Genomic DNA, 26,524 nt, shown 5'->3' with positions numbered 1-26,524 from the left:
TGCGTGGCATATTATAGTAAGAGAGACCAAGGAAATACCTTGGATTACCTTGAGAAAAGCAACAGGCCAACAGCTGCCTTCCTACTTGCAACAATGGGGGCCCAAATACAGAGGACTGATATGTCCAAAATGCTGAGAGAAGGAAAGTACTAATATATACAGGAAGAATAAAGACGTTTCCAGACAAAATGAAATGGAGAATTTGTCACCAGCACATCAGCAGTAAAGGAAATACTAAAGGGTGAACTTCAGACAAAAAGGAAGATGATGCCAGATAAAAGGTTGGAAATGCAGGAAGATTTCAAGATGAATAAAAATGCTAATATGTGGGTAAATGGAGATGAATATTGCTGTTCATGAATATTGTATAAAGCAATCATCATCATCATGTTTTTTGGAATTTAAAAATATATACAAAATTAAGTTCAGGACAGCAGGAGATGCAAGTGGGTATTAAATAAGGGTTAGAGAATGGAGTTAAAATATTTTAGGTCTTAGGCACTTGGGTGGCTCAGTCAGTTAAGCATCTGCCTTCAGCTCAGGTCATGATCCCAGGGTCCTGGGATGGAGCCCCATATTGGGCTCTCTGCTTATAGGGGAGCCTGCTTCTCCCTCTTTCTCTACCTGCCACTCAGCCTGCTTGTACTGTTTCTTTGTCAAATCAGTCAACCTTCAAAAAATGTTAAAGGTCTTTGCATTGTCAAGATGATGGTAAGGGTATTAATTTAACATTAATTAATCAAACCTTGATAAGCCTACATGCATCCAATAGTTTCAAGGGTAACACCGAGAGAATTCAAAAGCAGTATATCACTGCTTACAAACCACAGAATGGGAGAAAACTGAATGATTAAAATATAATCAATTCAAATGCAGCAGGAAATAAGGGAAAAAATGTGAAATAGGCAAAACAAATAGGGAGCATATAATGATAGATAAGTGCACATATATCAGTAATTATGTTAAATATAAATGGAGCAAATATGCTAATTAAAATTAGCAGTTTTTTTTTTAAAGAAATTGTATATTCTTTACAAGAGGCACAGGTAAAACATATTCAGAAAGTCTAATACCATAGAAAAAGATATATCCTACAAATTAAAACCAAAACCCAAACCAAAAGCTATATTAACCAAAAGTAGCTATATTAATATCAAATAAAACAGACTTTTATTAGAAACAAACATATCTCTAGATGATGACAAAAGAATAATTCACCAGGTTTATAAAATATTTCTAAATTTACTTATTCCAAATAGCATAGTCTTAATATATATATAAAGCAAAAATTACCAAAACTTCAGGGATAAGTGGACAAATTCACAATCACAGTAGTTAATTTTACTACACATCTGTAAGTAATTGATAGAGCAATTAGACAAAAATCTGTAAGAATTTAAAAGAGTTGAATAATGCATTGAACGAACCTGACTTAATGGTTATTATAGAACAATTTTTTAGAAAAGCAGAATACAGTTATTTTCCATCACACACAGGATATTTACAAACACTTATTCTATAATGGATGGAAAGGAATTTTATTTGTATAGAATCTGACCATGATGGGATTTTCCTACAAATAAATACAAGAAAGATAGCTAGAATATCCATATATTTTTGGAAACTAAAAAACACACTCCTAAATTACCTATGAGACAAACAAGAGTTGGAATTTAGAAAATAGATTGATAATGAAAATATGACATATGATTATTTGCAAGATGTACTTAAAGGAGTATCTACAGAAAAACTTTTATTCCCACATTCAAAAATGTAGAAAAATAGCTAAATAACACTCCCACAGTAGGAAGAAATACATTATAATGGTAATAGAAAAGATATCAATAGAAGAGATCATCAACAGATCTAAAAGTCAAACCCTTTAAAACAAATAAAATTGATATACCTTTGGCAAGATTGATCAAGAAAAGAGAGAAAGAAGACACAATCATTATCAATACAAAAGAAGACATCACTACAGATCCTAAGGATATTCTAAAGACAATAAGAAAATATTATGAATAACTATGCAAACAAATTTACAATTTAGATAAAATGGATCCATTTCTAGAAAAATATATAGGTAGTCAGTAGAGATGGCCCACAGTCATCAAGGACTTAGGCTCCTTTTATCACACAGCTATTAAGTGTTTGGCATTAGGTTTCTACCTCATGGTCTAGCATGGCTATTCAACCGTTAGCTATCACGTTCATATTTGGCCATCAAAAAGGAGAAAGAAATAAAGAATAGTGTACTCCTCTTATTTAAGAATATTTCCTGGGATTTTCATACAACACTTTTTCTTATATCTCATTGACCAAAAATTAGTTATATCGCCTTTCTTAGCTGCAAGCAAGGCTAGTCAGTATAATCTTCCTCTCTGTTGACTATGTACCCAAATAAACTTAAAAGCTCTATTATTATTATTATTATTATTATTTTTAAAAGCTCTATTATTAAGAAAGAAGGTACACCTCTGTTACTGATGCATATATTTCCTATAGATCCTTTGTACATGATGGGAGGTGGCTAGCCTTGAGATAGATTGTCAGTATTTCACCCAAGAAAGTCCCTTGCTGGGTGATGGGATTCTGGCAGCAAGTGGCTGAAAAGTGGTCTGAGGTATTAAAAAGAGACAGTGAGCCCCAACTAGATTTCCAACAAGTGATTATTTCTTCATTTATTCAACAAAGGTTTACTGAGCCTCTACGAATGTTCCAGGAACTGTTCTAGATGTTGGGAAAAGAGTAGTAGACAAAACAGAAAATCCTTGGCTCTCAATAGAGCTAAGAAAAAATAAAGCAGAAAAGGGATATGGAGTACTGGGGTTTGGGGAATGGTTTGTAAACTTTAATAGGGTGGTCGGGGAAGACCTTACTGAGAAGTTGACATTTGAGCAGAGATGTCGAGGTGGTGGGAGAAGGACACTTCATTCCAGGAAAAGTGAATAGTAAGGATACTCCTAATATGAAAATCTCAGCACTCTTTCATTCCCCAGGGATGATCTCAAATAAGGGGAGAAAAAAGGATTGGAAAGGAAAGGAGTGGCAAAGTAGAGGAAACTGGACCTTGGAGGAGAAATCTAGAGGAAGTAATAAGATTTTGGACTTTGTCCCACTAAAATTCTAGACCTGGTCTTGGCTCAGAAGTACCAAGTTGCCAATGATGAATTTTTATTTTACACTAGTTTATCCATTTTTTGATTTTATAGTTATTTATACATTAAAGAAAAATTTAAAACCACAAACACACACATTTTTAACCTCATCACCTTCACAGAATTATTTGCATTAAATTTTTTTTCTTTCTAGGCTTTATATGCACATCACTTTTGTCAATTCATAAAAGCAATTAGTGAGTCCCTATATGAGTTACAGAGTTAGGCAACATCTCTTTCGATCTCTCTGAGCCAGAATCTGAAGGTGATAGGGTGATGATTTCCATGGAAGATCTGGGACAAATGGTTCTGAGGGACATTCTCCTGCATGAGGTGGTTGGCACCTTGGGAAGGTCTGATGGGAAATAGAGGATCAGAGTGTAGTCAGAAGTCAGTGTTCTCAAAATGGGAAAGGCTGAGATAAAAGCAGCATGAATGAACCTAATTTACATCTTGCACATACAGGATGATAGCCATTGGGAATGTTGGTAGAATGGCATAAAATAGTAGCATAGAAGGAAAAGAGATTCCTCCTCCCCACCAGGCAACTTTACTGACAAGAAACTAATTCTTATTCATCCACTCTGAGAGAATCCTTAGTGAAATTAAATCTCTTCAGGAGAATCTTATTCCAAAAGACTTCCTGAAAATTCAAACAAATTTATACTCTCCACTGCGGGTGTGAGTTGGTTGTGGAATTCAGAGTCATTTTGGAAAGTGATGACATCCCAAGACAGGATTCTTGGGTGTTTGAACATTTCTTTCTCTTCAGAACTGTGCTTTGCTGCTTTCCCCAAAAATCCTGGGTCCCTGGAAATTGAGTGAATGGGTTTCTTCTGATGCTTTGGCTGTTGGCTCCTCAGAGTGTGGACACAGTATTGCTTTAGCTGCTGCTTTCATTCAGCCTTCTGTGGCCCTGTTGAATTTTTGTATTGTGAAGCCAGAATGATGTTGAATTTCATTCATTTTTTAAAGATCTTATTTATTATTAGAGAGAGAGAGAATGAGTGAGAGAGCATAAGGGGGGAGGGAGAGGAGAAGCAGACTCCCCGCTGAGTAGGGAGCCCAATGTGGGGCTCCATCCCAGGACTCTGGGATCATGACGTGATCTGAAGGGAGATGCTTAACCACCTGAGCCACCCAAGCACCCCTTGAATTTCATTCTTAACTCTGTTGTAGACTCCTCAGTGCTAGGAGCAGCAGACAGTATTCTCATTTTCTTGTCCTTAATATGAGATAGATTGTCAAGACCCTTTAACTTGAAGCCCTATTATCAGGATGCTCGGTGTGTTGTTTATGTCCTCTGTGTGCAAGAAATTGAAGGGGCTCCATTTTAGATGGATGAGAGATCTCACACAGGACTGGATTGGAGAAACAGGCTGCCTCAAAGATAAGGGAAGGCACCTCCCAATTCAGGCCATAAAATATAAGGAGACTGTATTACTTTGCTATGGCTGCTATAACTAAGTACCACAGCCTGGGTGACTTAAACAACAGAAATTTATTTTCTCATATCTCTGAAGGCCACAAGTCTAAGACCAGGTGTCAGTAGAGTTGATTTCCTCTGAGGCTATTCTCCTTGGCTTGCAGATGACCAAAGGTCCTTGTGTGACACTCTATGCACACTAATCTCTCCTTGTAAGGACATTGGTCATATTCCATTAGGGCCCACACCAATGATCTCATTTTAACTTAGTTACCTCTTTAAAGATGCTATTTTCTAGTATAGCCACATTCTGAAGTCCTGGAAGTTAGAACTTCAACATAGGACTTTTTGGAAAGACACAACTCAGCTCATAACAGGGGCTGAAATCTAAGGTTCAGTACTGGTGGGATTGATGCTGGGCTGGGGCTGCCCTGGTTTGTCCAGTGGACTCTCTCTGTTAACTTGTGTTAGTCTGGGCATCTCCAACAAGCAGATGCCAAGCCAGGATGAAATGTGCCAGAATTTTATTAGAGGAAGTGAGGAAAAATGAGAAAGAAGTAAGAAAGTCTAAGAGATCTATCGGATCAAAATGCAAGTCTGACCCCAAGTGAAGGAGAAGGGGAGAAAAAGTTGTGGGAAACTTCTTAGACAGCTATGAGTCTAAGGAATGTTCAAGAAGGCCACTGAGAGTCCTCAAGCCAAAGCCAGCCTCCAGAGGAGTCCTATGTCTCTTGAGAGTGGGTTTGCTTTAACATCCCTGGCACACTCAGTCATGGCTGGGTGCAGTGCATGTGTGTAGGGGATTCCAGAGCTCAGGCATCGGAGCCCTTGTCAGTTATGCTCTGGGTAGTTGGAGGTTTGCGAGGTACATGCTCACGACTGCCACATAACCTGTAAGGATCTTACTAGACCATGGACAGGTGTGAATATTTACCCCAGCAGGGGCTGTGGGTGGGAGAATGAGTATGTATTGATTTAGAGTTTAACAAAAAAAAAAAATTCATGTAGAGGAAAAATGTCAAAGTATGTAGACCTCAATGGAAGGAGGCAAAAATATCAAAGGAAAAAAGGGTTCCAGGCAAAAGTTGAAACTTTCGTTTGATTGAGGATAGTACCCTTAGCACCATTATGATCCATATTCTCCATCCTTTGTTCTTTCCGCCCACCTCCTAAGATACTAACCAGAAGTTCCAAATATTTTATTTTCACTCATAGGTTATAATTCTTTATATTACTCCCAAAGGCTAGCTTATGTATTTTTTCTCTTGGAGAGAAGGTGAAATGGAAAAAGAGTGGACCACATATGGGCTGCTACCCGCCATGTTTTTCCAGCTGTCTGAGTCAGTGATGGCCTGGAATAGCATTCAGTGTACAGGATAGACCACTGGACTCTGAGTTAAGAACCCTGCATATTTCTGCCAGTTCCCTTCCTTCTTCAGGCTGAATTTCCACCATTGCAGAATGAGAGACCAGGCAACATAATTTCCAGTTTTCTTCAAAGGCTTGCTATTCTATAATGTTCTGCATTTTAAAGCTTGCTATTCTATAATGTACTGCTTTTTAAAATGGCAGGTGTGTATGCAAGAAACAGTGGGCTGGAAATCAAATGTCCTCAAGTTTTACTAAAAGTTTCTTTTTTTTTGTTTGTACTTCAACTGTGGCATTTTTAAAGTCTTGCATTCTTGCATTGTAATAGTTTGTTTACATGCCTGCCTCTAGAACTAGACCGTGAATTTGTGGAAGTTAGGGTCCATCTCTGTCTTATCTGGGTTCCCCCAGCATCTTTCACAATGTCCAACACACTTGCCCACATGTTGGTTATAGGGACTTGGACAAATGATTCTCTGAGCCTCCCTTTACTAATTAAAAAATGGATATATAATTCCTACCTGGCAAGTTATTGTGAAAATGAAGTGTAGTAATTCATGTGTGTGCTTCTCAAACACGTGACACATGGTGGAATGTCCTTTCAAGGCTTTGTTACTATGGTTTTGTGGTCTCTGTGCTCAAGGCCAGGAGAAGGAAGGCTGGGAAGATTAGCAATTCAATTGTTTATCTAGGACGCAGTATTTCAGGATATTTTGGTATGCACGTTGTAGGAAATATCTTAATGTTCTATCTACTCTGTTTTACCACTGACCTCAGACTCAAGTAGTATTTTAAGTGTCAGCTGTCTTCTGCTGTAACAAATAGGCAATATTCTAAAGAGCCTTCATGTCTGCTGAAAAGGTGCAATGCAGAATTTTTTTTTTTTTTTGCAATGCAGAATATTGCTGCAGTGTCTATGCAGGCTTGCTGAGGAGGCATCTCATACACCCAGGAGCTGGCTTTTTGAGGTTGCTGTTTAGAATATTAATACACCTGGCACTGAAAGGGCATTGTGTTTTTTACTTTGAACCTGATTCTGTGGACACACTCCTGTAGAATGAGTGAAGGAGCACCTTTTCTCCGTAGGCTTCTTCAGTACCATTTAGAAAAACACCAGATCAGTGGAATATAGTACCTGCTTCTCTCCAGGGCCTGGTTGGTCAACATGGCCTGGGACAAGGTGCCAATTATCTATAGGTAACTCCCTGGGTGACCCATCTACTTCCTTCTGTATGCAGGCGACTCTGAAAGGAAATGCATTCAGATTTACTAGCCTGGGACTGATACCATTTGATGTCGGGATTTACATATTCAACAACAACAATAAAATCTATCTTTAATCTATAAGAATGTCATTCTGGTTGAGTTTGTCTTTATTTTTTAATTTTTTATAGATAAAAGTTTACTATGGAAGGAATGCAATTATAGAAGATTTAAAAAAAATTATTACAGGTTTCCCTGTCTTCTTAAAACCATAATTATAGATTGCTGTCAGTAGGTAAGATAGTAGGTAGCTTTTCTCAAATACTTCATGTTGAGTAGTAGGCTAAGAGCTTTACATAATAATCTCTTTTTATTTTTGAACTAATCCTGTAGGGAAAAAATTACATATCCCATTATGAGACTGAGACTCAATGAAGAAATGGCACACCTTTCATTTCACTGTGTTAAAAAACAATATTCATCTGAATAAATTTGAAGATCAAATTGGCTTTATTCAACAAATCATGAATTGGGCAGCATCCCATTTAGCAAATAGAAAGGAGCTCCTTTGAGCTGTAGAAAAGAAAGGGTTTTAAAGGCACAGAGGGAATAGGGAAGAGGAAATCATTAGTAAAGGATGCATTGTTTTAGGTCAGATTGTACTTCTAATGATAGGAAGGGGCCTATCAATCCATTTCCTGGTGTCAACAATGAAATTCCCATGTTGGCTGGTGAAAGGCCACATTCTGAGAGAGGCGGGTGGAAACTGCAGTTAGATTAAGCATTAATTTTCTCTCCTTTTCCAATGGACTTACTTCACTCAAGGAGAGAGGAAGGAGGGAGCTGAGGGGAGATCTGAGAAGCATAGACTCTCCTTTGCCTCCACCTCAAGCCTGGGCACCAGGGGCAAACTCTGAGCTCAGAGGGAGTCCTGCCCCTTGGGGGTTAAAATGAGGACAGCAGGATTGGAATCTCGGGGATATTCTAGGTGCATGTATGATGTGCAGTGACCATACTCACCTCATGAGAAATGAGAGAGGGGCTGTGGGTGGGAGAATGAGTATGTATTGATTTAGTGTACGAGGTCTCTTTAGAGCATGGGAGTTGGGTGTATATGAAATTGTGAGTGTGCTGGGAGTCTGTATATACCTGTAAATGTGTGGCAAACCCACCTGGACTTCACTGGGTTGGGGCAGGATTGTAGGAATCCGTGTCTGTGTATGTCTGTGATATGCAGAGAAAGAAATGTTACCTGAGGGAATGGTCCTGTGCATGTTTGGGAAATATCAGTGAGGGTGACAGGACATGAGAGACTCCTAACTCTGGGAAACGAACTAGGGGTAGTGGAAGGGGAGGTGGGTGGGGGAATGGGTGACTGGGTGACGGGCATGGAGGGGGGCACTTGACGGGATGAGCACTGGGTGTTGTTGGCAAATCAAACTCCAATAAAAAATCTATACAAAAAAAAAGATTAGGCAGTAAGTCTTGGTTTGCTGATGTGAGGCCCCTGACATGAAGGACTACACTTGGGGCCTGTGGTTTTCTTTTTAACAATTATAATACCTCACTTTAATACTCTGCCTACCCAAATTTTGTAGGCTTTTTAGTCTCTGCTTTCATGGTTGTGCCAAATGCTCCCTAGTCAGTGTGTCCATCAGTATGGTGTGTTCAGGGACTTTTTTTTTTTTTGGCTTTTACTCTAGGTTAATGAGAATGCCAGGGCAGTGGCTCTCAGAAAGGACCTGTGGTACTGTGTTATTTTTTTTTAACTTGGTAGTAAATATATGGCACTTGTTAATTCTTGAGGTGGTACTGGCTCAAGATATAAATGGGTTTTAGGAAGTATGTAAATGCATTTATCCTAGAGGTTTCACTATGGATCATCAGGACTGAGGTTCCTTTGGCTGGCACCTCTGTTGTTCCTTGGGCCTGTCTGCTTCTCCTGTGCACATCCTCTGCATTCCCACTCAGCATCTTCACCATTTCCACTAGGTGATGTGTGTGCTGCCCATTCCACAGTCCTGGCACCCCTTTATCCGAAGGGTGGATGAGAGTGGCGAGGGAGAGAGAAGGAGAAGCAGTCTAGTGTCTGTGGGCCTGGTTTCTCTCCTTGCCTCTGCCACCAGCCAGCTGGGACACTTTGGGGAAGCCAATTAATCTCTCTGGGCCTTTTCCTTACGTGTGAAGTGATGGCACTGGAGCCATCTATTAACATTTTAATAGAAAGTTAGTGCGGATATAATGGGGAAAACCATCAGACGTCAGCAGGAAACATCCTACTGGAGTCAGTGACAGACTGCTGCATTAATTGGGCATAGTTGTGAAACTCTTTGGTAATTCCTATGCTTAGATCATCTGAGTATTACTGCCTTACCCTCAGATGTGGAAAGCCTGTCTTTATTTTTCAGATGACAGAGCAGAAGCAGATTGGACCATCGGCAGGACATGGGCTATTACCTACTGCTGATTGCATAATTTGCAGGGCAGATATACGGCCAATGAGTGACAGCTGATGTCACAGTGGCTGGGCATGATCATTAGCAAAATGGAGAGGACTGCCCCACTATGCTTTATTCACATAGGTAATCAGCCCTTGCAGAGGCTTATGTGGGTCCTAATGACTTTTGTTAAGTTTGGAGAAAAGCTGGACTGTAGATTAATTTCAGCATCTTTCCCCAACATCCCTCATTTAAAAGGTGTTAAAATTCCAAAATGAACATAAAATAAAAATGTCTGCTTTGCTCAAGGGGAAAATTGCCTCTTTGCAGAAATACTAAGGAATATTGCCTTTCCTGTTTGACTGAAACATCTGTCTAGCACGGGTTCTCTTACTGACAGCTTTTCTTCTAAGTACCAACCCTTCTACCTGTGCTCTGTAGTTATTTTTCTGGTCTTGAAAGTGATGCAAGTCCATTGTAGAATATTTGGTAAATGTGGAGATGTGAGAAAGGAAAATAAAATCATGCACAATCCTACCTCCCAAAGACGGATGCTGTTAATGTTGAAGTCTCTCTGATTTCTCTTCCAGCCACACTTCAGGAAAAAAAAAATCACAAAATTGGGATTCTACTGTACATTAGTTTGAAGACCCTTTAAAAATATCCAATCGAGAGCATTTTCCATGCCGTTAAAAAATTTTGAGAACCTCATTTTAATGACCGTAGTCTTATTACATGATTGTTGTGCTATAATTTACTAAGTCATTCTTCTGCCATCTTGCATTTGCTTTTGTCACTTGTCCTCTTGACCCTCCCTGTCCTTTCTTAACTTCCTTGAAATTTTACCCCTTAATAATGCCTCCTGTCTTCCCTTATTACCTCTTCCTTGCCCACTGGTCCTTTTTCCTGTGCTTTAGGTCTATCGGTATCTTTATTCTTGGCTCTAAGCAGATATATCTAATAACCTTTGTGAACTTTGGTATTTTCATACTAGGTTTTACTGATTTCAGTATCTTTTATATTTTAGTATCACAGATAATGTAAAGCACAGTTCTGAGCATGCCACTTCCCTTGATGATCATGCCCCAACCTAGCATCCAGCCTCATTTGTCCTCTCATGTTCTCATGATCAAATCCGGTTGTATTGCACATGTACACCCAGGCATCCTGTTATGGTCTCCTTTCTGTTTCCATCATCCATGAGCATGATAATCATTCCTCTAGGCCACTGATAAGAATATTAAACCTCAGCCCTGTGGCCCAACACTGGAGATTACTCAGGAGATGACACCAACCCATTCATCAACATCCTTTAAACAAAGATTATTTAACCAATTATTTATGTAGAGACTTACCTTATATTGTAGGCCAGATTTCTCCAAGTTGACTCTTTGAAGTAGATCAGCTATCCTGCATCTCCATATTTCTCAACTTGAGTGTTCCCTCTCAAAGGTAGGAGGAAGGTTTTGATCTTCATTCATGAACTGATGCTTGTTCCTGGAGATCGCTGCTATCTTTTCTAAGGGCTCATAAGGTTCCTTCAGGGATCACTACAAATCTCGATTTTTCTTTCTATTTTTTTTTGAGAAATTGGAACTATCTCTGTTGGTTGTTTGCTTCTATCCATAAGGAGACAAGTGGAGGGGCTGATCATGTGTCTGGGTTAGACTTGATCTGGGACTGTGTAGGTATTTGCTGTGGAAGACCTAGTTATCCTGTTTTCTCTCTCTTCTGTAGTCTCTACCTACGGTCCACTGTCCCCTCTAATGCTGTAGCCACTTGCTTGACATAGTACATGTGGTAGGCAGAATAATGGCTCCCTAAAGATATGCATGTTCTATTCTTGGAACTTTTGAATATGTGACCTTACAGGGCAAAAGAACTTTGCATATATGATTGTGTTAAGATCTGAGATGGGGAGATTATCGTGGATAATAAAGATCTCAAGGCTTGCTATTGCTGACTTTGAAGACAAAGGAATGGTCCATGTGTCAAGGATGCAGGCAGCATCTAGAAGCTGGAAAAGACAGGGAACAGATTCTCTAGAGCTTCTAGAAGGAGCACAGCTCTTACAACATGTTGATTTTATCTTAGTGGAACCATTTCAGACTTCTGATCTCTAGAACTGTGAGATAATAAATTTGTGTTATTTTAAGACACCAAGTTTGATAGTAATTTATCACAGCAGCAATAGGATAATACAGTAAATGGTCAATAGATATTTTATATTCTTGAGGTCTGAAAAGCCCCTTAATGTCTGCGTGCTCCAGGTCTCTAATCTTGAATCTCCTTTTATGTTATCCCTGTCAAGGAGGAAGCCTGTGGTGTATGTGTTGAGTTTGGGAGGAGAAGCACAGCCAGAAGAAAGTGGGGAATAGAAAATGTTGTTTATTTAAAATAGCTTTTTGGAGATATAGTTCATATAGCATACACTTCACTCATTTAAAGAATACAAAACTGAATGGTTATTTTTTTTATTTTTTAAAAATTTTTAAAAAATTTTTATTTATTTATGATAGTCACACACACAGAGAGAGAGAGAGAGAGAGAAAGAGGCAGAGACACAGGCAGAGGGAGAAGCAGGCTCCATGCACCGGGAGCCCGACGTGGGATTCGATCCCAGGTCTCCAGGATTGTGCCCTGGGCCAAAGGCAGGCGCCAAACCGCTGCGCCACCCAGGGATCCCCAAAACTGAATGGTTTTTAGAGTATTCACAGAATTGTGCATCCATAACCATAATTGATTTTAGAACATTTCATTACCTTCAAAAAGAAAACCTGTACCCAATATCCTTCACTCCACATTCCCTTCTGCTCCCAACTCCTGACAACCATGGAGCTACTTTAGTAGATCTGCCTATTCTGGATATCTCATGTAGACAAAATCACACAACACGTGGCCTTTTCTGTCTGGCTTCTTTCACTTGGCTTCATGTTTTTAAGGTTCATCCATGTTGTATTATGTATCAGTACCTCATTCCTTTCTGTTGCAAGATAATATTCCATTGTATGTATACACCACAATTTATTTATCCATTCATCTGTTGATGGACATTTGGGTTGTTTGTACTTTTGGATATTATAAAAAATACTGTTGTGAACATTTGTGTGTAAGTTTTTGTGTGGATATATGTTTTCATTTTTCTTGGGTATATATCTAGAAGGGGAATTGCTAGGTCAAATGGTAATTGTGTTTAACGATTTGAGGAACTATCAGACTATTTTCCAAAGCAGCAATACTATTTTACATTCCACCAGTAATGCATGAGTAAGTGTCCTTAACAGAAATGCTCACTGGGCTCTGAAAGTACAAAGGACACAGAATGCAAAGAATAGGTGAGAAAGAGTGGCTTGGATATTTCTAGAAGTAAAACAGCATCAAAAGAAACATTGGGTGCACAAAGAGTTTGCCTGGGGACTCTCGAGTAATATCTGGATTTGTTTTTTTCTGAGAAATAGTTCACATCAGCCAAATTCTGTTGGTAACTGGCTGCAGTAAATTCTCTTGATGTTTTTAGCCTGTTTGGCTTCCATGCGTTCCATTTGGTTAACTTTTGAGAATTTTGGATGACTGATACCACAGAAGAACTTTTTGGACCACAAACCATGGAGGAAGACCCTGTGCCCTATATAAAATTTATGCCACTATTCTTAGTTAATAATAAAATCAATTCAAGGTCACAAGCATTTTAAAGCTTTTGTTAGTTTCCTAGGGCTGTACCATAGGCCAAGGGCTCAAACAACAGATGTTTATTGGTGACTAAAAGTCTGAGATTGAGTATCAGCAGTGTTGGTTTCTTCTGAGGGCCTCTCTCCTTGGCTGTCTTTTCCCTGTGTCTTCTTTCTGGTTTTCTTTCTGTGTGTATCTGTGTCCTAATTTCCTCTTTTTACAAGGACACCAGCCATTAGGGCCCACTCTAATGACTTCATTTAACCTTAATTACTTTTTAAAAGACCCTATCCCTGAATAGAATAATATTCTGAGTTACTGGGAATTAGGACTTCAACAAATGAATTTGGAGAGGTACACAATTTTTCAGCTTATAGCAAGTTCAACATCATAAAATTATGATGGGTTAGTGGGGAAAAAAGATTAAAAAATGTGTCTCATTCTTACCGTGTGTCTTTGGGTGACAGCCTGGGTCTCAGACCCTTATCGTATTAAACATGGTAATATGTTTATTCTTGGTGCAAGAATGTCTTTGAAAATATTATGTTATCAAGAGTAGGCTCTAAGAGAAGTTGTTAAGTAGATACATGCTTAGTTGTCCTTCCTACTTTCCCTCTACTTTTCTTTCCATAGTCATCATAGTCAGGTTATCAGTAAAGTATCTTTTCTTTTTAAAATGATCTGGAAAATCTTTTTTTTTTTTTTGTTGCATAATTGTTCTTATCTCTGAGGTGGAAAAGATGGATTTGCAAAATGTTCTGAGCCAGGTTTTCTGATATTTTCTCCCAAAATATTTTCAGAAATACATGTGTCTGTCTATCTATCTGTCTATCTATCTATCTATCTATCATCTATCTATCATCTATCTTACTGCTATATCTTCTCTCAAACTTCTTTTTAGTATCTGAAGTTTATTCACACTGTGGCATAAATGTCAAAAATCCACTTCAAGAGTTTTTCTGTTTTATATTTCATTTTGCCAGAGATCAAAGCCTTAAGCCAAAGGAAGTATGCTTTAAAAAATTTCAGGGATCAGTCAGGGGATGAAAAAAAGTATTTTTCAAAGTTCTTTTTTTTAGTACATTGATATTACTCCACCCAAACAATCATTCACTCTCACTCTTTCATAGTATCAGCCCTGGTGAGAACTCTAATGGAAAGACAGGCTTAATTAGAATCAAAGTCCATGTCCAGAGAGAGATATCTTGCAAAAGTATTCTCTAGTCCTATTTCCACTTACCTGTATTGCCAATAATGATGATAGGATCCTTGGGGTGAGTCAACATGGGCTGGCTCTCATTTTCAATTTTCCTAGATGTTTGTCTGCCTGCCATATTTTCAGAAGAATTGATCTAACATCTTATGAGTTTTGGTGCTACTGGGACTGACCAGTGTTTGATGGTTGGAGAGTGGAGTGGGGCTGGGAAGCTGTGTTTCATGTTGGTTTCCTGCCTGCAGAACTGTCATTATCAACCACGTAGTCTGAAAGCTCCAATTTAAAGGATGCTCACAACGTCATTCACTTATCTGAAGAGCAAATATATGTAAGTTAATACAAGTAAAGACAGCAAAGGAAGGGAGCCTGAATATATTTAATCCTCATGATTTCTATATCTGGGGTGATGACTGGATCTCTTTGTGCTTCTTCTCTTTCTAGTTGCTGAAAAGATGTCTGATTCAATGGGAAAGTCCTTCAAAATCAACATAAAAGAATTTGTCAAGGCTCTTGGATATATACAAGAGAACTCTTCAACATTGTAATGAGAAAATGACTAGAATCCTCTTCTCAAATTCTGAGAACATTCAGAAGCATAACAATTCAAGAAGGAAAATAGGCAAAGTACCTTTGGAACCTTCTCCTCTGACTAAATTTAGCTTCAAAAAGTGGAGTCTGGCAAAGAGCAGGTTCTGTGTAGAAATGATTTTCTTCTCTAGTTCTAGAGATGACTTCACAGCCAAGCTTGAGATTGATTAGTTTAATTAAAGGCTAAATATCCATCTTTTATGTCAGAAAAGTCACAGATCAATACCGTTTGAATGTGCTAGAGAAAGTGACAATCCCATGGTGGTTTTGAAAGACCTTGGGATAAGATATTCTTTGGGAATCCCATTTACACTTAGCTAAAGATAAAAGAGTAATTTATGGACTTACTTCTGGAAGTTTGCAATTTAGAGTAGGTCAGTGTTTCTCAAGGGGGGTGGGGTGGCCCTTGTCCCCTAGGGGATATTTGGCAATGTCTGAAGCATATCTGTATGACCCAGTAGGAGGTGGTTTTTGGCAGCTAGTGGATCGTGGTCAGGTAGGCTGCTAAACATCCTACAGCACACAGGACAGCCTCCCACAACAAAGAATTATGCAGCCCCAAATATCAATAGTGCTAAGGTTGAGAAGCCTTGAATTAGGTGCACTATGGCCCAGATTCCAGTTATTTCACCTGGTAGGTAGAATTGGCAATTACTTAGTCTCCACCTGTTGCCTCTCTTGATGGCTTCCTTTTCAGGAAGAATGATTACTTCCTCCTTTCTGTACTATAGGGTCCTGAATGTATGTCTGTCATAGCACCCATGATACTTTATTGTACATTTTGTGTGACACATTGGGTAATGTCCTTAAGCTCTTTGGGCCTCAGTCTTCTTATCTATAAAATGGGAGCTAATACTACTAACCTCAAGGAGTAGTTGTGAAGACTGAGTTAAGGTATTTGAAGTGACTGTCACACTAGATGCTCAACAAATGGAAGTACTAGAAGTTATCATTATGGCTTATGTAGCTAATTGCCCCTACTGGATGGTAAATAAATCTTTTGAGGGCAGATGCTGTGTCTGGCATATCACAGATGTTTAATGTTTTTTGAATGTATGACTAATGAATCTCTTTAAGCCTCTATCTTTATCTGTAAAAGGGGCTAATATTTCACTTGTTATTTTTATATTTAATAAGATAATGTAAGAGAAAGTGTTTATTAAGGGCCTAGCATATAAATATTATATTTCTTTTCCTTGCCTTGGTACTAATTAAAAAACTGCATCTACAGAAAAGTAGAAAGAGGATAAAGTTTTTTTGTTTTGTTTTTTTTTTTTGTTTTGTTTTTTTTCAGGATAGTAAAGTTAACACCCATATATCTATCATCTAGACTGAACAATTGTTAAACTTTAGCCATATTTACTGTATCTATATATCTTTCTTTTTTCTTTGTTTCTTTCTTTCTTTCTTTCTTTTCTTTCTTTCTTTCTTTCTTTCTTTCTTTCTTTCTTTCTTTCTTTCTTTCTTTCTTTCTTTCTTCTTTCTGAAGAATTTTAAGTAAGTTATAGACACAATTTTATTTCATACCTAAATACTTAGTATGTATTTTAAAGAACATGTTCCCCTATAACTATAATACTATTTTAGTCTAACAAAGTTACTAATAATTTCCCAGTGTCAGCAAATACTTAGTCTGTGTTCATATTTCCCAGTGATTTCCAAATCTCCTTCACAGCTGGTTTATTTAAACAAGATCCAAGTAGGAACTTCTCATCAAGGAACTCTTTTTTTACTTTTTTAATTGTTGCCCACTTTAGGGGTCAGCCTGTTTCTGCTGATTGCCAGTCAACAGATTTGACATTCCTTTGGTAAGTAAGGATAGGACTCTACTTGAAGTGAACTCAATACACTAACTTGAATAGATAAATTATTCACAACAGTTAATGACCCACATTTGTTCCCAGGTTGACCGCAGCTATTCCACTACATGTACTCTTGGTGAATCCACAGATGGCTCAATGATCATGGGTCTGGGGTGAAAGAAGATGAAAACCAGAGTAATAGAAGGTCTGGCAATGAAATAGGCATAAGAGAAAAATAGCTCTGGGAAGCACAATGTAAATGGATGAGAAAACTAGATTCAATGAATGCAGTTGTGGAAGGTTGTGAACAACCTTTCCAAGGTATGGAATCATTCCAACTATATCCATGATAGTCTAAAAACCATCTACTGCACAAGCAAGGGTAAGCAAGCACACTGTGCCGAGCCATGACATCAATGAAGCCATGCAAGATATTCTCCGTTCATAGGGCTATGCCACCAGAATCACTTATAGACCAGCAAGAGAAGTCAGTCAGTCAAAGATGGTCTAGAGTGTCCTGCAAGTGAAGCGGACTTGATCTAGAAACAGCAGTGGTCTAAACCCCGAGCAAAGGACTTAAAGAGATGATGAGGAGGCATTTGAGAAGGGTGAATTTTGCAAGGGCAGGCAAGGTGGGCTGAGATAGAGGCAGATTTGCATTGAGGAGGTCTGGTCAGCCAAGACGTTATTGGGTTGATTCAGGATGAAGTACATTTGGGAGTAGAAACGTTCTAATGAAACTAATGGAAATATTCTCTTTGTAATTCTTTTTACTTTCCATTTGATTTGTGCCACTTATGTCCCTGCCCATTTGATTGTACACTCTTTGAGGGCAGAGTCTGTGACTCTGACATCTTTGAATAGTTCTTTGCACAGGGTAAGTACCCAATACATAAAATGTTTACTTGTATTTAAGTCACATACTGTGCTTGTTAAAAAAGTGGATGCTTGTACATGTAAGTCTCGGTTACAAAGGTTAATGTTTCTTTTGGGATATGAACTGAGAAAAAGCTACATAGATGATGAAATGTACAGATGCATGCAGGGAAAATAAGAAATGCCAGACACATGAAGGGAAGATTGGAAATAGGGACCTGGAGGAATGGCTTGAAAGGCCCATGGATCCTCATTATCTAGAGAGTAGAATAGTGGTTGCCAGGGGCTAGTAGGGGCAGCAGTGAGTGATTAGGAAATGAGACAACATTGGTCAAAGGGTACAAACTTCTACTAATAACATAAGTAAGTCCTGGGGATCTAATGTACAGCATGATGACTACAGTTAACAGAATTGTGTTATATACCTGAGTAGATTTTAACTGTTCTCACCACCCACACAGAAAAAGGTATTATACGAGGGGATGGAAGTGTTATCTCACCCTATTGTGTTAGTCATTTCACAATATATATGGGTATCAAGTCATCACACATTGTACACCTTAAACTTACACAACATTATATGTCACTTATATCTCAACAATGCTGGGGAGAAAAAAGAAATAGAATTCTGGCTTGATCTGGGCAGAGCTTTATGGTTGGGAGAGATCTAAAGTGGAAGTTAGAGGGGAAGCTGGAATTGCAGGACCCTGCTGGAGGAGACCATGGATGAGAATGGAGTGGAACTAGTCATGATTTTGCATAAATTTAATTTATCTCCTGTCATGGTTCCACTGAAAGTGCACAGATATGGCTTCAGATCCCAGCCCCACTCCTTTAGTTGTGTGACCTTGGGCAAATTCTAAAGCTTTCAGACTCTTTTCCTTTCTGTTTGGTGCTAATAATTCTATCTGCTTTTCTTCATCGACATGAATTATAGTCCAGAAAGGTGGAGTTCCAGGCATGTAGTAACCACACCACAAAGATTACTTGTTATTATTGTAATAGTCCATCTCCTATGGTGGACAGTCCTTCCACTTCTATTGATGGATGCCTCCCAGAGACAACTGTGTTCATAAATGCCATTACCCGAGTGAAATAAATGTAGGAGACAGGGATTTATTGCAGGATGGGGTTTTCTGTCCTGTTTCCAGCAAAGCCATTCTCTATCCATCCTCTTCCCTCTCCTGACCCTCTTGGGCCATGTGGAAGTGCTCTGCCACTCAGGGTCATGAGGTACTCCATGGTTGAAGCCTCTTCCTAACACCTGGATGCCAAAACCTTGTACGGCTCTGTCTCCCACAGGCCCTGCTTCCCAAGGCCAATTCTGGACCCATCCCACAGAGGCTCTCACAATCAAGAACGGCTGAACTCCATGGCAGGAACAAATTCTCTCAACTTTCTTGGTGTCCAAATTATATTTTTCTAAAGCAAACTGTTCCTACAGAATTTAGAGAGCAGGGTATCTTTGTTTTCCAAGAGAGAGGTTTTCACTACAGTGTTTGGAAGGTTTTTGTTATTGCTTGGGGGTTGCCAGGAGACAAGTAAAGGCTGGCTTAGTGTATCTGCAAATCACTGGTGTCTACTCTCTGGAACCACAATCCTGCTCTCAAATTTAATTTGCATGAGAATCATCTGGGGTATTTTAAATTTCAGTTCCTGGACCCCACCATTAATAAGTCTGGGATGGCCTTTGCTTTTAATAAGCATTCCAGTGGGTGATAATGCAGGTAATGCATGGATCACATTTGGAGAAATATGGAAGCAAGCCCATTTGCCCAAAAGTCAGCCTATGGAATTTGTTCTCTGGGAATTGGTTTTTAGAAAAATTGAGCAAGATCGAATAAACATTGCCCTAAGAAAACAGGAGCTTTTAAGCATGGCTTCAGGAATACAGATCTCTATAGCCATTTCTTGGTGCTGGGGCCATGTTCTGCCTTAACTGTCAAGCCTTCCGTGGTCATCCCATATTTTGTTTGGTATTTCCCAAGAAACTTTTAGGAATTTTTTCTTTTTCTTTTTTTGGTATGAGGAATAAGAAGAAAGCATTTACTCATTTCTCACTTTGTTTTCTTTAGCTTCTTAGTTACAGAATGATTTTGGATGAAACCTACTCCAGATGATGATGGTCTGAGTGTGACACTGTGCTAGGGAATCATTCCAGTCATATTCATAACAACCTGGAAACCTCTTTTCTTTAAACAAATACTTACACGGCACATAGTTTGTGTGATAGGAACTATGATAGGTGTGAACCAGGCAGCAGTGCACAAATACAGACTACTTTCCAGGAGCTTACAATATTAGCAGAGGCATAGCCATCAAATCACTATGCCAACAGATGTAAAATTGCAACAATGACAAGGTCTCTGGAGGCCTAGCAGTAATGGGAGCATGTGACTTCAACAGAGATGTCAGTACAGCTTCCCTAAATAAGTGATCATTGACCTGAGATGCAAGTGACCAGAAGAAGAAGGAGGGAAGAGCTTTCTAGGCAGTGGAACAGCATCACATGTGAAAGGCTTGAAGTGGGGAGGCATAGAGAGATGAGGAGCCAGTACACTGATGAGATTTGGGGATATCTTGGCCATGGGAAGTAGTAGCAAGAAGATCCTAAAGATGGCTTCTGGGTTGATGGCTAAAGGATGGTATCATTCCAGAAATCAGGAAATATTAGAAAAAGAAAGTATTATCCTTTTTTATTTATTTCTTTGTCTGGGGGATTGAGACATGGAAGGTGCCTTAACTGGTTAATTGGAGGTGCCTTTGAGATATCTAACAGGAGCTGATGGGCATGGGGCTGAGGTCAACTTAGAAACGTGAATCATGTAGGTCATTACCATTGGTAGTAGTGGAAGCAATGGGTTATGGGTGAGGTTTTCCAGAGATAGAAGAGAGCAGAGAATCATGAAGTCTTAGAACTGGCCACTGAGGAAAATTAACATTTGAGCAGCAGGGAGAGGAGGAGGAGCGAGCAAAGGAAAGGTTGAGTGAAGTCCATTTTTCTTGTGAAAAGTGTGGCTATCAAAAGTCAATTGGGGGGCACCTGGGTGGCTCAGTTGTTGAGCGTCTGCCTTTGGCTTAGGTTGTGATCCCAGGGTCCTGGGATTGAATCTTGCATCGGGCTCCTCGTGGGGAGCCTGGTTCTCCCTCTGCCTGTGTCTCTGCCTCTCTATCTGTCTCTGTGTTGCTCATGAATAAATAAACAAGATCTTAAAAAAAAAAAGTCAACTGGAAGAAATGAGTTGTAAGAAGGAGGTTGAACATATAAAAGAGAAGGTTCGTTGATGGAAAGTGCCAAGGAAGGCAGGGGAGGAGGAGATCCAAAGTCCTGTGTCCCAAAGAGGTTATGGTGATATCGTCACCAAGTATTTTGCTAAATTTATGGCAGGAAATAGATACCATTAGCGGTTTCACAGAGCTTCTGGTCTCTGAAGGGATGGCAGGCTTCAGTTTTGGCTTCCAGCTGGATAGTTCTTGCCTGGGGAGGGTGTCTGTGAACACACAAGAGCTGTGCATTTTGCAGAGACTTTCAGGACCCACAAGGGTTTCTTCTCCTTACCTTTATCCAGACTGGTCATCCAGTGTATACAATGCTCTGTGCCCTGACTTGTCCCCCAAGGAACAACTTGAAGAAGTCAGTACTTGTGTTCCTTTTTCTATTTTCCTCAGCAGAATTATTTGGCTCTACAGAAATCCTATTTTAAATTCCATGAATCAGCTCTCCCTAGTGAAAGATTTTAGCATTTGGGGGCAGTTTTTGTGGAAACATTTTGTAGGATATGAAGTGACAGCTGCCTTTTATCAGACACCCTGATTCCAGCTGCATCAGGGATTTGGGTCCCAGAAAGTTATCAGACTGGAAGCACTCATGCCACCAACAGGAAACAACCAACGGGTTTAATTCCATGAAAACCATATTTAAATCCTGTGATGTTGTTAGAGAAAAGTGTATAATCCCAGATTGGCTATTAGGAAAGACTGACCATGCTGAGCCCAAGATGAGGTCAGCCTGGTGAATCACCTGGCTGGAGGGAAAGCCAGAACTTGGATTGGGAATGAAAACTCTAGGAAGGGACACTAGGGTGAAGGTCAGGCCCTATGAGATTTTTTTTTTAGAAGGTGTAATTTTCTTTAAATTTATTTATTCATGGGAGACACAGTGAGAGAAGCAGAGGCATAGGCAGAGGGAAATGCAGGCTCCCTCTGGGGAGCCTGATGTGGGAATCAATCCCAGGACCCTGGGATCATGACCTGAGCCAAAGGTAGATGCTCAACCACTGAGCCACCCTGGTGTCCCTAGAAGGTGTGATCGTTAAAAGAAAAAACAAAACATTTTGAGGGCAAGAGGCATTCCAGGACTGGATTTGGGGGCTAGGAGGCCAGGAGCAGGGATATCCAAGGGACAAGTCAGGCCCAGACTGGAGTGGTAGGTTGCAAGGACGATTGTTTTTTTCCCCCTGAGGACCGTGTGTGAACCTAAGGCCTAGAAAGTGAGCTTTGTGGTTTTGCTTGTGTCTCTTTTGTGTTATGTTTTAAATAAACATAACAGAGCTGTTAAATAAGACAGCCCTGGTTTAGACTAGGCAACTGGAGCTAGTTTCAGAAATCCCACTGATGGGAAACCACTACCAAGGCGGCACCAGGAAATATGCCAGAATGTGCCTTTTGCTCCAATGGCACCTGTGTTGTGTTGAGACTCTCTGACACGGCTGAGTGGACTTGTTTGTGGTGGACTGGGTAGGCAGTGGGGGAAGAAGTCCTGATTCCAGAAGGAAAACCTTTGAAAGAGAAATGTCTGCTGCCCTCCGACTATAGCAGTGGAGAGTTCTCCACGTGGTGGCGAGCCAGGAGGGAGACTTCGTCTTGGTTGGTTTGAACTGAGCACATTTTGTCATCACTTTAATTAATTCATTTATCCTCATATATATGCTATCTCTGTCATATTTATACCATTAATATGCCATGTTATATATGTTTAACTTGTCATTTTACATCCCTAACAGTATCACCTGGAAAAAAATATAGACTCACACTCACTCTCACTCCCTCTCTGTGATCATCTATCCCTAATTCTTTTTGGAAATGATCCCTTCAGCAAATGTTTTCTCTGGTGCCCCCTGCTTATGCTCAGCCCTGCTCTGGGCATGTCTCCTCAGGACATCAACCCTTCAGGACACACTACCTAGAAGAACTTGTTTCCAACCATGTCTTACAGGCAGACAGAGGGCTGTGTTCTGCTGACAGACTACTGAGAGCCCAGGCAGCCCTGCGATTACAGAGAAAAACACTCTCGTCCAGAATTATTGGAAAGCAAGAGTGGCAAATACAGTGCTGTACTACATGGGGGGAATGCAAAGTCGAGAGAGAAGGACACATGGAAAGGCAATGAGTATTAAAATGAGTTGCAAAATGGGGAGAGGCAGCCCCAGGGGCATCCTTCTTCCTGACAAGTCCCGAGGCACGGCCTGTGCCTTCCAGAGGAGTCATTTCAGCCTCCTGGGGAGGAGGAGCTGGCAGGCGCAGTCTGCCCTAGACAAGTGCTTGTCTGCAGGCGGGGAGTGGGGGTGGGGGTGGGGGGGGTGGGGGGTGCTGAAGCTAAGTGTTCCTGGAGTGTGGAGATGTTCACTGGGGGCTTTGTGGAGGGACAGGGAGGACAGTGCAAAGGACTCCTGCCTGGAACAGGCTCTTGCACACATCTCCCCTCCCAGGGGCTCAGTAGACAGGAGTGAACTGAACTCTGTTTTTTTTTGTGTGTTTTGTTTTGTTTTGTTTTGTTTTGTGGTAGAGTTAAAGCTTCTTGCCTTTTCTAAACCCACAGGGAGGCGGTGTGAAGCTGGTGACGCATTTTTTGGAAATGAGATCAACTCAATTTGAATCCTGGCTCTGCCACTTGAAATGAACTACTTAACCCATGTAGGCCTTCATTTCCTTGTCTGGAAAGTTGGGGTATTTCCTAAAAGTTCTATGAAGTCTAAATAAAATGGGGGCCTATGTTGTGTCCTTGATCTACAGAAGATGCTCATGGTGTGTTCGTGCTCTTCCCCTGGGCCATGTTTCTGGCCCGGCACCTATAGAATTTGTGTGATTTGTTACAGCTGTCCCACTCAAGGTGGCTTCAGCGACACATCTAAGGTCTATGCTATGTGAGTGGTACCTCCCTGGTACCAGCTGAGGCCAGCCCAGAGGGACCCTTCACAGCTTCTGTCAGAGGGGAGACAGAGCTCTGTGGGCCATCCGCATGTGGTGATCCCTGTTACAATGCTATTTGTGCCATGCCACCCTGTGCCCAGTATTGTGGGCGGGAACTGTGAATTAAGTCTGTAGGGCTGTTCAGAACAGGGCCTCTGCCTTGAAGGTGTACAATATGGATGGGAAAGATACACTGACACTTGATGGATTATAAATGCTGAGGCTCAGAAATGGACACACAGCTCCAGACCTGGTCCACACTGCAGGGCTGGGACATCCTTGCATTGAAATGCTATTTTTCTGTCAATGCAGCAAAAGCTGATAGTGCCTCTAGGGCAGCAGCATCTCAGGCTGAATTAAACAGACTTAGAAAAATTGATAAAGACAATAAAAGCCCGTAGTATTTCTTAGCATTCTTTGTGTCATGTGATGTACCTGCAGCATAACCTGACAGAGGTGAATACTCTCGGTCAGAGTTTATAGGTAAGGACACTGATGATCTGAGAGGCAACCTGAGGTCACACAGGCAGGGTCACATTTCAAGTCCTGGTCGTCCTGACTATGAAAACCCGTGGTCCTTTTGGCCATGCTCTGCTGCCTCTCACAGGATGCTCCAAGTACAGAGAATTTTCCCTAATAACTTCCTGACATATCTCAGCATCGGGTGGACCCTGGTGGAAACACTAAGTGGCAAGCCACAGCATCGTAGCATATGGGGAGCATTAGTAAGCAGGTGCTGACAGGCACCTCTGCCAGTTTGTGTGCTCTGCTGTTAAGTCCATGTTCAAGCCAACTGACAAACAAACACTGCCTCACTTGCCCAGCTTGGGGTCACATCGTTGTATCTGAGTGGTGGAGGCTTCCTGGAGTTCCTGAGGTCCCCAGACAGATGGGCTTCCTTCAGGGAAGGGCCATTGCTACTACCACCCAAGACAGGTCATGTGCTGAGAAAGGGAAGGGATTCAGGGTTTTAGGTCCTGAGTCCAAATCCCAGTTCTTTTCTTTCGTGGCTATCACTGAACCATCCAGGCCTCTGTGCCCAGGTCTTGAGAGCCTGAAATAAAGCTCCAGGGTGACAGTTGTAAGTGGCTGTCTGCCTTCTGGGTACTGCTGACATGCAGTCCTGCTCTAGGGGATGTGTAACTTTTTACTTCTTTAATGTGTAGGTTTTTAAAATCCCCACTGAAAATAGATCCCAAACTACATGGTTGGCGGAGTACAAGAGAAAGGGCTGATGGTAGTCTGTAGAAGCCATAAAGCTGCGGTCAGAACCGTTGGCTGCACGGAGAGCCCCAGAGTACATGGAGCAGCTGGGAGAATGGCATTGTCGGGCCCCAGGGAGGCCAGTGGCCCGCTGTCCAAAGTGACTGCTCCTCAGAGCCCTGTGGGTGATGGAGAGCGTTGGGGCAGCACATCCTATTGTTTCCAGTGTGGGGCTGCCATTTCCTCACTTGGCTGGAATTAGTAGGGCTGTGCAGAAGCCCAAAGATTGAGCCAGCTGGGTAGTGGAGAAGAACAGTAAGAAAAGGAAGAAAGGAAAAAAACTTAGCAAAATGCTACCCTACCATGGCATAGCAGACTCTCCCTAGACCCTGGTTCTTCTTTTACCAATCCCAAGCAAAATAATGAGATGACTAATTCTATAGCTGGAACAGATACCTGGCCTGCCAATTATGAAATGAGGGCCACTTTCTAGGCCAGCTGGGGGTAGATGCAGGGTTTAGAGGGAACCTGTGGGTAATGCCATTGGGTTGATCCTGGTCTTCACTCAGGGTAGTTTCCATTTTAGAGCTGGGTTGCCCTGCCCTGGTTAGTCTCGGGGATCTGCAACCACCTCACTTTTCCTGCCAATGTGAGTAATGTATTTTGTAAAGATTGGACCCTCTTGCCTTTATCTCCTTGGGAGAGAGGATTGGTGGCCCAAAAAAGAAAAGACACTTCAGGTTCAGAACTTGAAATCAAAAGTGGTCAGAGGAGCTCTTGGGGATGCCACGAGGATCTGGATGGGTTTGGGGCCTCCAGTCCAGCCCTGGGCTAACCTAAGGAAACTGCTCAGAGTCTGGTCCTACCCAAGAAAATCTGATTCTGGAACATGAAGAGCAAATAATCAGGACTCATGCCATTACTTCCTCAGCAGAGGCCTGTGTTAGCCATTGTCAATCACAACACTTTCTGAAACTGAGCCCAATCTCCTCAGCATTAGAATTTTTTCAACAGAGAATTCTATAAAAATTTACCAATTGTCAGGAACTGTCACTTGAAATTAATTAATTAATTAATTAATTCATGTGACAAATATTTACAGAGCTTTAACCTTATGCCAAACAATGTAATAGGCACCAGGGTATAATGCTGGGAAAAATCAGAAAATATCCCTACTCTTCAAAGCTTCAAGCTTAGTGGGAGAGCTAGACATTACTCAAATAGTTATGCTGCTAAATTCAAGTGTGACTGTGTGTCAACTGAGAAACATCTAATGTTCATAAATGAAAGATTGTGCCTGGCCAGAGAAATCAGGAAAGAAGTGATGGCTGGGCTGAGATCTGAAGGATGAATAGGGGTTAACTAAGCTGAGGGTGAGAGGTAGAAGA

At 40.7% G+C, this 26,524-nt stretch overlaps 1 protein-coding gene and 1 long non-coding RNA gene across 3 annotated transcripts in view; both read left to right on the top strand.

The window, feature by feature from the left end:
• LOC112648226 (lymphotactin-like) overlaps window positions 1-26,524 on the top strand; it is a 172,254-nt gene that overhangs the window by 19,996 nt on the left and 125,734 nt on the right. The window lies entirely within an intron of this gene.
• Window positions 14,370-23,297, top strand: LOC125755418 (uncharacterized). The gene is made up of 5 exons (XR_007411933.1): window positions 14,370-14,806; window positions 14,920-15,167; window positions 16,824-16,874; window positions 16,971-17,073; window positions 22,960-23,297. It is a non-coding gene; the product is annotated as an uncharacterized LOC125755418 (long non-coding RNA).

The sequence above is a fragment of the Canis lupus genome, chromosome 7 (genome assembly GCF_003254725.2).
Source record: "Canis lupus dingo isolate Sandy chromosome 7, ASM325472v2, whole genome shotgun sequence".
NCBI classification, from domain to species: domain Eukaryota; kingdom Metazoa; phylum Chordata; class Mammalia; order Carnivora; family Canidae; genus Canis; species Canis lupus.
Note: the sequence above shows the minus strand (reverse complement) of the source record. Positions and strands in the feature narration are given on the sequence as shown.